The following is a 13,394-nucleotide window of genomic DNA, read 5'->3' as shown; positions in this document are numbered from 1 at the left end:
TGTGGGAGAAATAAGCTATTACAATGACAATTTTGTGAAAAAAATAAAAAATCTTAATTTTGCAAAGAATTGTGGGAAAAAATTACAACTTCAAATAGCTCACCATGCCTCTTACTAAATACATTGGAATGTCTACTTTCCAAAAAGGGGTCATTTGGGGGGCATTTGTACTTTCCTGGCTTGTTAGGGTCTCAAGAATGAAGATAGGCCTTAGTACATCAGATGTGATCTTTTTTTGCAAATCTTTATGATTTGCACCATAGCTTGTAGACTCTATAAATTTCACACAGATCATATAATATGCAATAATTTGGGTTATTTTTACCAAAGATGTGTAGTAGTATAAATTGTGGCCAAAATTTATGAAGAAAAATTGCTAATTTGCAAAATTTTATCACAGAAACGAAGAAAAATTCATTTTTTTTCAAAATTTTCGGTCTTTTTTCATTTATAGCGCAGAAAATAAAAAAACGAGAGGTGATCAAATACCACCAAAAGAAAGCTCTATTGGTATGAAGAAAAAGGACAAAAAATCATTTGGTTACAGTGTTGCATAACTGAGTAATTGTCATTCAAAGTGTGAGAGCACTGAAAGCTGAAAATTGGTCTGGGCAGGAGGGGGGTTTAAGTGCCCAGTAAGCAAGTGGTCAAGCAAGCCAAGTGCAAAGCACATGCACATGACTGTGCTTTATAAATATGCCAAGAGCATTGTGGTATTATTTATGCTTAACAAATACGTGTTACAAGCAGGCCTTTAGTGGAATGTCCATTTATTCACCATGCTGTGATGCAGGTGTAGGCCCCTTTAACTTATTTTCCTTTAAAGGGGAACTTTACCCATAACAACTTGATAAAAAATAATGTTCCTTAGCAAGGACCATACATTCTACATTAATAATTATGCTACTAAAATTAGTTTATGCTGTATATTGCCTTCATCATTACACCTGTTTCTTCTTGGAGGCTGCCATTTTGCTGAAGCCCAGATCCCCTGAACATCAGTAAATCATAAAGTGGAACTAAACTTATCGATTTAACGGTTTCAAAAAAGTTACATTCCTGGAACGTCGGGATTGCTAAATGTCACATTTGCTTGTGTCCTCAACCAAACTGTGAAACTATCAAATGGCTGGAGTCCTAACTGATCATATGTGCAGCACCATGGAAGCTGTGGATCAAACAGAAGCAGTTTCCTTGGTTGAAAAAGATAGGGGAGTTTACTTCCGCTTTAAGGCTGTCAGCAGATCGGCCTCTACAAACTCAGTAGTGCCTAAAAATGCCTAAAAATGCTGAGCAACTGAGCATGTGCAGAGCAGGGTGAGGTAGTGTATTACTGGATTTTAAACAGTATAGGCACTTATTTTTAATGTTTTACATAAGTATACCTGCAAAAGAGGCCAGCCTTAAGTGATCTAGCAGGACCTCATTTTCTGACTAAAATTCCACTTTAATTCATTGGTTCCCTGGACATGTCATGGCAAGATAGGTTTCTTTGTTGCCTACTCACATGAGCTTAAAGAGACCACACCTGATGAGACAGACATAGCTGATGAAGTGATCTGCAATTAGGTAGGCAGCCCCCCACTCTACAGAATTGGCACGCAAGCCCCCAGGCCAAAGTCTAATAACATGTACCTTGTCTAAACAACATCCCGTAAACTTTGGGTAGGATGAATTTGAATAGTTTGCAAACTTGCCAAGATCAGCAAGGTCAAGTAGCACAGAGTGTAGCGGAGTGCGCATTTACACACCACGCACAGATGCAGTCCTCTTTATCTCCTTTTCAAAAAATTACCTTGTTTCCTGGGCATGCCCAGAAACATATATTTCCCTCTAGCGCTCAGGAAAGCCATATCTGATGAGTCTTCCACTGTCAGAACTAGCATGTTGGCAGCCAGGCCACAGTACAAAGACATACAGCTTCTCCAAAAAGACCCATCTACTGTTCCACCTGCTCAATTACTTCCAGAGTACTGAAGTTCGAGTAGGGTGGCACTTCTACCTCAGTTCCAGCTGTTTTCCTGCGTTACTAATTCTAACCTGGACTCCACTGTGAGACACTGTTTATGAGGACAAGCACATGTGCTATTTTACTGAAATATTGATTTTCAGCTTGACTCTGTTGCTGTAAAGTCTTTTAGAGATTAGATAGATAGATATACTTTATTGTCATTGTATACATAAAACAAAATTTTTCTGGGTACTCTTTACAGCAGCAATAAAACACTTCTCAACAAAACCACACATACGTACTCCTAGCACATGCCCACATATCTATTTAAATATATCAAAATATAAAATGTTATTTTAAAATAAATAAATAAAAGAATATTAGAATTCCACATAAAATTCCTAAAACACTGTATCTGATGGGATTATGGACAATAAGGGCCCTAGGGAAAACACGATGCTTTAAGCGATTAGTGTTTGTTTTAAGCGTCCTATATCTTTTCCCTGATGGCAATGGGTCAAACACACTATAACCTGGGTGGGTTGGATCAATACTAATAGCTTTTGACCGCTTTTTTAATCGGCTGGCATATGCTGTGTCCAAATTCGGTAGCTCTGTTCCTATGATCCGCTGTGCTGTTTTCACCAAACGAAACAGGCACTTCTTATCCTCCGCTGGCATAACACACTACAGAGCAGTGGAGAAGAATACTCTCAATGGTACATTGACATAAATTGACCAGAAGCCTTAAGGGCAATCCAGCCTGCTTCAGTCTCCGAAGGAAAAACAGTCTCTTCTGCACTTTTTTCACAAGAAAAAAGTCTTTTGAGACCATGACAACTCCCTTGTAATATGCACTCCAAAAAAAGTAATAGTGTCCACCCTTTCCACCACCTACATAAACCAGGCAATGATTGATCTTTCTTGATCTCCTATAATCCACTATTATTTCTTTAGCTTAGATTATGCCAAGAACCAATGAGAAAAAGATATGACACTTTACAGGTACTTTTTACATTCATCAAAAACAAACCAAAATTCCCAGCTCATTCAGCTATCTTTTATGGCAGAGAGTAAACCAATCATAATAGTATGACATAAAAAGACATCTCATATAGGGGAAAATATTCCAAGGTACAGATTGCTCATTGATGGGTGGATAGCTCCCCTCTCAATGGGTTTTGCAAAAAGGAGCTTCTTCAGGTGAGCAGGGTTTATATGTGTGCGAAGTGGTGCTGCGTGGTAGAATTCCCTAGCGGAAGTGAAGAGAACAGACGGAAAGAAGAGGCATGGGCAGGCCCGGACTGGCCATAGGGCAGACCGGGCGTTTGCCCGGTGGGCCGCGGGTCTCCGGGCCGCATGTCTGTCTGTGACATGCAGGGCCGGCCGCTGCCGTGGGTTCTGAAAGGCAGGGCCGGCCGCTAATGTTCTGCGCTGCATGCAGGGACATGTAGGGCTGGCCGCAGGTGGTGAGAGGAGCGGAGCCATTCTCCGCCTACTAAGCCCATCCATGGCAACCCAGGCCGCCGCTTCACGCATGCGCCCGGCAGCCGACGGGCACCTGGCAACCAGGACGCCAGGAGAGTAGAAAGGACGGAGGGCGGGGGCGGGGCGGGGCCGGGAGCTCCACTGAAGCTCTGACCCCGCCCCATGCAGCCCCTATGCTCAGGGCTGAGATCGGAGTATGAGGGCTGAGAGCCCCGCCTCCGAACCTCTGCGAGTCCCGCCCCCAGACCTTTGCAAGTCCTGCCTCCGGACTCCTGAGGGCCCTGAACCTCGATGTCTGAGGGCCCTGCACCTGGACCCTCAAGGCCCTGAAAGTCTGAGGCCCCACACCTGGACCCCTGAAGGCCCTGAACCTGCACCTCTGAGAGCACCATCCATCAATCAATGAGATCGGGCGGTGAGTCTGGCTGGCTAGGTAGGTCATTCTCCCCATAGAATGCTTGAATGTTATCCTAGCCCTGACCTGCTAATGAACAATATAGTTGTACACTGCTGATAGGTAAAAATTTAAAATGGTTAATTAGTTGATCACCTCCTTTACTCTTGGTCATCTGTATTAAATTCGCAGTCTCTGGTTATCTCCTGTATTAAATCCGCAGTCTCTGGTTATCTCCTGTATTAATTTGCAGTCTCTGGTCATCTCCTGTATTAAATCTGCAGTCTCTGGTCATCTCCTGTATTAAATCCGCAGTCTCTGGTCATCTCCTGTATTAAATCCGCAGTCTCTGGTCATCTCCTGTATTAAATCCGCAGTCTCTGGTTATCTCCTTTATTAGATTTGCAGTCTCTGGTCATCTCCTGTATTAAATTCGCAGTCTCTGGTCATCTCCTGTATTAAATTCGCAGTCTCTGGTCATCTCCTGTATTAAATCCGCAGTCTCTGGTCATCTCCTGTATTAGATCCGCAGTCTCTGGTCATCTCCTGTATTAGATCCGCAGTCTCTGGTCATCTGCTGTATTAGATCCGCAGTCTCTGGTCGTCTCCTGTATTAGATCTGCAGTCTCTGGTCGTCTCCTGTATTAGATCCGCAGTCTCTGGTCATCTCCTGTATTAAATTTGCAGTCTCTGGTCATCTCCTGTATGAGATTTGCAGTCTCTGGTCATCTCCTGTATGAGATTTGCAGTCTCTGGTCATCTCCTGTATTAGATTTGCAGTCTCTGGCCATCTCCTGTATTAGATTTACAGTCTCTGGTCATCACCTGTATTATATCTGCAGCCTCTGGTCATCTCCTGTATTAGATCCGCAGTCTCTGGTTATCTCCTGTATTAGATTTGCAGTCTCTGGTCATCTCCTGTATTAGATCCGCAGTCTCTGGTCATCTCCTGTATTAGATCCGCAGTCACTGGTCATTTCCTATATTAGATTTGCAGTCTCTGGTCATCTTCTGTATTAGATTTGCAGTCTCTGGTCATCTCCTGTGCTAGATCCGCAGTCTCTGGTTATCGCCTGTATTAGATTTGCAGTCTCTGGTCATCTCCTGTATTAGATCCGCAGTCTCTGGTCATCTCCTGTATTAGATCCGCAGTCACTGGTCATTTCCTATATTAGATTTGCAGTCTCTGGTCATCTCCTGTATTAGATTTGCAGTCTCTGGTCATCTCCTGTGCTAGATCCGCAGTCTCTGGTCATCTCCTGTATTAGATTTGCAGTCTCTGGTCATCTGCTGTATTAGATTTGCAGTCTCTGGTCATCTCCTGTATTAAATCCGCAGTCTCTGGTCATCTCCTGTATTAAATCCGCAGTCTCTGGTCATCTCCTGTATTAAATCCGCAGTCTCTGGTTATCTCCTTTATTAGATTTGCAGTCTCTGGTCATCTCCTGTATTAAATTCGCAGTCTCTGGTCATCTCCTGTATTAAATTCGCAGTCTCTGGTCATCTCCTGTATTAAATCCGCAGTCTCTGGTCATCTCCTGTATTAGATCCGCAGTCTCTGGTCATCTCCTGTATTAGATCCGCAGTCTCTGGTCATCTGCTGTATCAGATCCGCAGTCTCTGGTCGTCTCCTGTATTAGATCTGCAGTCTCTGGTCGTCTCCTGTATTAGATCCGCAGTCTCTGGTCATCTCCTGTATTAAATTTGCAGTCTCTGGTCATCTCCTGTATGAGATTTGCAGTCTCTGGTCATCTCCTGTATGAGATTTGCAGTCTCTGGTCATCTCCTGTATTAGATTTGCAGTCTCTGGCCATCTCCTGTATTAGATTTACAGTCTCTGGTCATCACCTGTATTATATCTGCAGCCTCTGGTCATCTCCTGTATTAGATCCGCAGTCTCTGGTTATCTCCTGTATTAGATTTGCAGTCTCTGGTCATCTCCTGCATTAGATCCGCAGTCTCTGGTCATCTCCTGTATTAGATCCGCAGTCACTGGTCATTTCCTATATTAGATTTGCAGTCTCTGGTCATCTCCTGTATTAGATTTGCAGTCTCTGGTCATCTCCTGTGCTAGATCCGCAGTCTCTGGTCATCTCCTGTATTAGATTTGCAGTCTCTGGTCATCTGCTGTATTAGATTTGCAGTCTCTGGTCATCTCCTGTATTAAATCCGCAGTCTCTGGTCATCTCCTGTATTAAATCCGCAGTCTCTGGTCATCTCCTGTATTAAATCCGCAGTCTCTGGTTATCTCCTTTATTAGATTTGCAGTCTCTGGTCATCTCCTGTATTAAATTCGCAGTCTCTGGTCATCTCCTGTATTAAATTCGCAGTCTCTGGTCATCTCCTGTATTAAATCCGCAGTCTCTGGTCATCTCCTGTATTAGATCCGCAGTCTCTGGTCATCTCCTGTATTAGATCCGCAGTCTCTGGTCATCTGCTGTATCAGATCCGCAGTCTCTGGTCGTCTCCTGTATTAGATCTGCAGTCTCTGGTCGTCTCCTGTATTAGATCCGCAGTCTCTGGTCATCTCCTGTATTAAATTTGCAGTCTCTGGTCATCTCCTGTATGAGATTTGCAGTCTCTGGTCATCTCCTGTATGAGATTTGCAGTCTCTGGTCATCTCCTGTATTAGATTTGCAGTCTCTGGCCATCTCCTGTATTAGATTTACAGTCTCTGGTCATCACCTGTATTATATCTGCAGCCTCTGGTCATCTCCTGTATTAGATCCGCAGTCTCTGGTTATCTCCTGTATTAGATTTGCAGTCTCTGGTCATCTCCTGCATTAGATCCGCAGTCTCTGGTCATCTCCTGTATTAGATCCGCAGTCACTGGTCATTTCCTATATTAGATTTGCAGTCTCTGGTCATCTTCTGTATTAGATTTGCAGTCTCTGGTTATCTCCTGTGCTAGATCCGCAGTCTCTGGTTATCGCCTGTATTAGATTTGCAGTCTCTGGTCATCTCCTGTATTAGATCCGCAGTCTCTGGTCATCTCCTGTATTAGATCCGCAGTCACTGGTCATTTCCTATATTAGATTTGCAGTCTCTGGTCATCTCCTGTATTAGATTTGCAGTCTCTGGTCATCTCCTGTGCTAGATCCGCAGTCTCTGGTCATCTCCTGTATTAGATTTGCAGTCTCTGGTCATCTGCTGTATTAGATTTGCAGTCTCTGGTCATCTCCTGTATTAGATCTGCAGTCTCTGGTCATTTCCTGTAGTACATCTCTCAGTGAGCAGTAATGATGTGCAGTAACCTCTAGCAATGAATGAGGAAGCAGAAATTATGTGTTGTAACCTCTAACAACCAGTCAGTGATCGGTAATAATATGCTGTATCCTCTGGCAACCAGTTGCAATTGCTGCCTGATCTGCTGCAGTAAACAGATTTTGTGTTTTACCGCTATGTGTTATATGTCTAAGAGCGGTCGGGGGGGGGGGGGCCCTAAGAAAATGTTTGCCCAGGTCCCAATCAACATTAAAGACGGCCCTGAGTGTATCCCCCCTGCTCGCCCCCCCCCCCCTCTCCTGTCAGCAGAGCACAGCTGTAATCTCATTTGGCTGCTCGGGTTGTTGATTTGTTTCTGTACCCCATGGGCCAATCAGAAGAGGTTAGCCATGCATCATGGGACATGTAGTACTGAAGGAGGTAAGCCGCATTGTTATCCACAGGCAGCAGACTTCAGCCCCCAGCATGCACTCTGCTGGGGGAAAGAGAGCCTGGAACCCAGGAAGAAGCTGAGTGGACTACTAAAGGAAAAAGAGAGGACTGTGCCATGGGAAGCCAGAGAGAGAGCCATGCTGTATCCACACCACCAGAGAGAGAGCGCCACCACCAAGCTGTACCCACACTTCCAGAGAGAGAGAGCCATGCTGTACCCACACCACCAGAGAGAGCCACACTGTACCTGCACCACCATAGAGAGCCACGCTGTACCCACACCACCAGAGAGAGCCACGCTGTACCCACACCACCAGAGAGAGCCACGCTGTACCCACACCACCAGAGAGAGCCACGCTGTACCCACACCACCAGAGAGAGCCACGCTGTACCCACACCACCAGAGAGAGCCACGCTGTACCCACACCACCAGAGAAAGCCATGCTGTACCCGCACCACCATAGAGAGCCACACTGTACCCACACCACCATAGTGAGCCACGCTGTACCCGCACCACCAGAGAGAGCCACGCTGTACCCGCACCACCAGAGAGAGCCACGCTGTACCTGCACCACCAGAGAGAGAGCCACGCTGTACCCGCACCACCAGAGAGAGAGCCACACTGTACCTGCACCACCAGAGAGAGCCACGCTGTACCTGCACCACCAGAAAGAGAGCCACGCTGTACCTGTATCACCAGAGAGAGCCACACTGTACCTGCACCACCAGAGAGAGCCACTCTGTACCTGCACCACCAGAGAGAGCCACGCTCTACCTGCACCACCAGAGAGAGAGCCACGCTGTACCTGCACCACAAGAGAGAGAGCCACGCTATACCCGCACCACCAGAGAGAGCCACACTGTACCTGCACCATCAGAGAGAGCCACACTGTACCTGCACCACCAGAGTGAGAAACACGCTGTATCCGCACCACCAGAGAGAGCCAAGCTGTATCCGCACCACCAGTGAGAGCCACTCTGTACCGGCACCACCAGTGAGAGCCACGCTGTACCGGCACCACCAGTGAGAGTCACACTGTACCGGCACCACCAGTGAGAGCCACGCTGTACCCACACCATCAGGAAGAACCACTCTGTACCCACACCACCAGAGAGAGAGTCACGCTGTACCCACACCACCAGAGAGAGAGCCACGCTGTACCCACACCACCAGAGAGAGCCATGCTCTCCAGCACCACCAGAGAGAGAGTGCCATGCTGTCCAGCACCACCAGAGAGAAAGAAGGTCAGTGTCACTGGGCAGTGTGGGCACAATAGGAGACAGACAGCACAAGCATTGTATGGCCACAATAGAATTGGGACATTGTAATATAAAAGGGGACTGCACTGTAATCATTGCAATGCCCCTTTACAGTGCAGTCCCCTTTATATCACAGTGTTCCTGCACATTACAGGTGGAGGAACGATACCAGCCACCCCGCGAATGTCTACTGACGACCCCCCCCCCCCCCACCCAGTCCCTCTGGAAAAGTTGGCTGCTCAATGTAAAATGCCCGGGCCTATTTTTTGTCCCAGTCCGGGCCTGGGCATGGGACACAAACAGTAGGGAAGCCCCACAGACCAAATGGGCATCAGGAGTTCTAATACCCAGAAGACACACCGTATAATGCATGTTCTATACCTCTACTAAAAAAAAGAAGTCAAAAGCCAGCCTTCAAAGCCAGCATAAACATGGTCACATTTTCCCATTCAAGAGCGGTGCTCTTTTCGGGATTATGCTGTGTAACCATATGTTATACTTATTGAGCAACAGAGACATTGCTGTGAGATAACCATGTTTGTGCAGCTTTTACAATCCATTTTGTATTTTTCTGCAGTGCATGCATGCTCTTTGCCATTTTGACCCTGTTCTGCATTACTGATCCTTATTTTACACCTACAAGTTTCATTGGGCAGATTACTGATCCTGGTGCAGGCCTCTAGATCAGGGATCTCCAAACTACAGCCCTCCAGCTGTTGCAGAACTACATGTTCCATGAGTCATTGTAAAACTCTGACATTCACAGACGTGACTAAGCATGATGAGACTTGTAGCTCCTTAACAACTGGAGGGCCATAGTTTGTAGATCCTGGCTCTAGATATAACCCAACAGTATGTCATTTTCTGTCCCAGTGTGAGATTAAAGTGGAGGGCCACCCTGAAAAAAAAAAATATAAAAAATTACAAAAAGAACAAAAAAAAAAAAAATGAAAACAAATTATTTTTTTTACTTACCAGAAGTGCCTGTTGCTAGGCACATAATCCTAATCTTCCTCTTCCTCCTCCGCGGAGATCTTCTGGTCTTCTCTCCTCGTCGCGGTGTCTTCTGGGTAATGGGTCGCGCTGTGTTCTGGGAACTGTGTGTTCCAGAACACAGCGCGTCCCATTCACAAAGCGATGCGTGACTCGCGCATGCGCAGTAGGAAACGGGCAGTGAAGCCGTAAGGCTCCACTGCCTGTTTCCCTTACAAGGAATGGCGGCGCCGGGACCCGAGAGCCGAGGGATGGGTCGGCCTCGGGCGGCCGACATCGCAGGCGCCCTGGACAGGTAAGTGGGCTTTTTTTTTTAAACGGCCCTCCGCTTTAAATAGAGGTGGCCAGACTCAGTACAAAGCACAACAGAAAGTTTCTGCAACCAGCATTCATTATTATTTTTTGATAATTTTTTTTCACTAATTATTTACTCATTCATGCATTTCTTACTCAATATATAAGTAAAGTCCACGCTCACTAAAATCAAGCTATATATATTCTTAAAATCACAGTCCAATATAGGTCAGGTGTCTCTAGTAACATCCCTTCAGATTGCAGCTTCTTTGTGATGGTTCCCTCACACCAGTGAAAAATCTGATACAATCAATATAATAAAAATGTGTTTTTTATTGTGCTTACATCAAACAAATCTCCATTAAATCCAAATATGTTCATATATATATATATATATATATATATATATATATATATATAAATATATATAATGCACCCTTACCCTTATGTATCTCAAAAAGAACCTTTCAGAATATTCCCATGTGACTTTTGCTGTATCTCAACCTTGCCTCCAGAAAGATTCCTTCGCTCCTCACCTCAATGCAATATTTTGGAATCTCAAAGTAAGATTATTAGTGCATCCTCAAATAGTCCTATCTGGTGAACATCCCTTGCTCTCACAACCAACCAATAATTTAACAAGCTTTGGGCAGCTTAGTGGTGTAGTGGTTAGCACTCTCACCTAGCAGTAAGAAGGGTGGTTGGCTTGAATCCCAACCACGACACTACCTGCCTGGAGTTTGCATGTTCTCCCTGTGCCTGCGTGGGTTTCCTCCAGGTACTCCAGTTTCCTCCCACACTCCAAAGACATGCAGGTAGGTTAATTGGCTTCTGTCCAAAATTGGCCCTAGTATAAGAATGGGGACCTTGGATTGTGGGCTCCTTGAGGGTAGGGGCCGATGTGAGTGTGCAATGTACAGGAATAGGGACAATTGTAGACAATCACTCAGGTTGAACTGGATGGACTGGTGTCTTTATTCAACCTTACAAACTATGAAACTATGAAACCACTTTCAGCCCAAGCCAATTCCAGCACTCCTCTTCTACATGTAAAAATTATATATTTTTTTGCTAGAAAATTACTCAGAACTCCAAACATTATATATGATTTTTTTTTAGCAGAGACCCTAGTGAATAAAATGGCAGTCATTGCAACTTTTTTTATGCCACACGGTATTTGTTCAGCAATTTTTTAAATTAAATTTTTTGGAAAAAATCACTGTTTCATAAATAAAAAGAACAAAACACTTTAGTTAGCTCGCTTTTTTTTGTATAATGAGAAAAATTATGTTCGTGGGGAAATGGATAGAGCTCTCATTCTAATGTTCATGAGGATACCTCACATGTGTGGTTTAAATGCTGTTTATGTAAGCGGGCGCGATGGACATAAGTACATATGGGGACAGGGGCGCTTTAAATTAGTTTTTAGTTTTTATTTTATTTGTTTACACTCCATAGGCGAGGCTTTAACATTTTTTTACAGGTTACCTGTTTAGAGTTACAGAATTGGTCTAGAATTATTGCTCTCGCTCTAACATTTGCAGAGATACCTCACATGTGTGGTTTTAATGTCAGTTACATATGCGGGCATGACGTATGTAAGTACGGGGCGCTTAAATTATTATATATTTTTTTACACTTTCCCTTGTAAACATCCCTTGTAATAGGAATAGTACATGACAGGTCCTCTTTACAGAGATATGTGTGGGTCTATAAGACCCCACATCTCTCCTCTACGCTGGAAAGCCTGAGATCAAAACCCCCCCAAAAAAACGTTCTCAGTCTTTCCAGCTAAAAACATGGCAGTGTTTACATCTGCCAAAACCGGAAGTGACATCATAACATCGTGCCCGGCCTCTGAAGGTCATAGAGATGGCTGGGGACCATCTGGTCTTCGGTCAGCTCCATCGTAAATGGCTGCCACTGGCCAATTCATTCTCCTGCTCACCGATCAGATGGGTGAGCTGGTAGAAGCACCGGAGGGCGCGGAAGGGGGAGATGTCCTTTCCTGCTACCTGTAAAAACAATCAAGCAGCTATGATTGTTTTTACTTTGCAGGGAATCGCTGGCAGAAAAAAAAAGATATCTGAATGATGCCTCTGCAGGCATCAGATATCACCTCTCAAAGTCCAAGACACCCTATAACGGCCTTGGGTGGAAAATGGTTAAATAATAAAGCTAGGCAAAGTGCCAAACCAGTCACATAATGTCACATGCTCAAGTGCCCAAAATGTGAAGTATATATTCCCGGCCACATGATACATCTATGGTCACACCATGCATCTTACCAGAATCGTATAAAGTAAGTGCTGTCATTAATACTCTTTCCGATCCTCCATCCTCCAGTGCTCATGTAAGATAACAAAACAGGCCCCATAGTGCAGTAGTAAAAGTAAAAAATGCAATGTTTTCTAGAGCAAACACTAGTTGCCCAAAACCCACCAATCAGGGTATACTGAAAAGATTAAATAGGGACCTGTCTTGGTTAATACATGCCACAACTTGTCTTTTGTTTTATTTGTTCAAGTTTTTTTTTTTTTTTTTATCAGCCAAGTGTGTATGTGAAAAATGTCCTAAAATATAACCAATACACATGCCTGAAGCATTCTTTATGTAAAAATTAAAAAAACAGAAACAGAAAAAACAGACAAAAACAGCTGTATTATACAAGAGGTTCTGTAATTCAGATATTTATTCAAAAAAAGCTATTCACCTATCTCACCTATGCTTAGTATGCTTTGCATATACTGTATACATAATACATAAGTTATGTACACATACCTGTCTGAATTTTTTAAATATAATTCTATGCCAGATGCCACCCACGATTGTTGAATCCATGTAATTTGTCTGTAGTTGTTATGCGAAGTACATATCAAATCTGAACATGACTTACATAGGAAGATAATTCCAGACTAATATCAACTAGAACTTAGTTATTGCTGGAATGAACAAGTGCTATTGCTGTGTAATCACTATTCAATAAATCCCCTAAAACACAAAGCAGAGGTGGCTCAGTGTGTGCTTACACAGTGACTCATTAGAAAACCTAGTTTAATATAGCCAAGGTTCTTACAGATGTTACTGCCCCAAAGCGTGTTTCTTATAAAGATTTCCAATACAGTAATCTGCGTACAAAGGTACTAATATCTCACAATAGACACCCAAAATGAAGCTTTTGAAAATATCTAACTATGGCAACAGAAATACAGTGCTGTGATATGTGTCTGGGTCAGAAGTACACTTAACAGCTAAACCTGCAAAGATCTAATGATTCCCGCGTGTAACACCTACATGGTGTTAATATCTCAAAATCAAAAGGGCCTGATGCAAAATCTTAATTATAGTTTAGCAATC

Source organism: Lithobates pipiens, unplaced genomic scaffold (assembly GCF_037356315.1).
Source record: "Lithobates pipiens isolate NorthernLeopardFrog02 unplaced genomic scaffold, aLitPip1_a1.2 Scaffold_19, whole genome shotgun sequence".
NCBI lineage: Eukaryota > Metazoa > Chordata > Amphibia > Anura > Ranidae > Lithobates > Lithobates pipiens.
Note: the sequence above shows the minus strand (reverse complement) of the source record.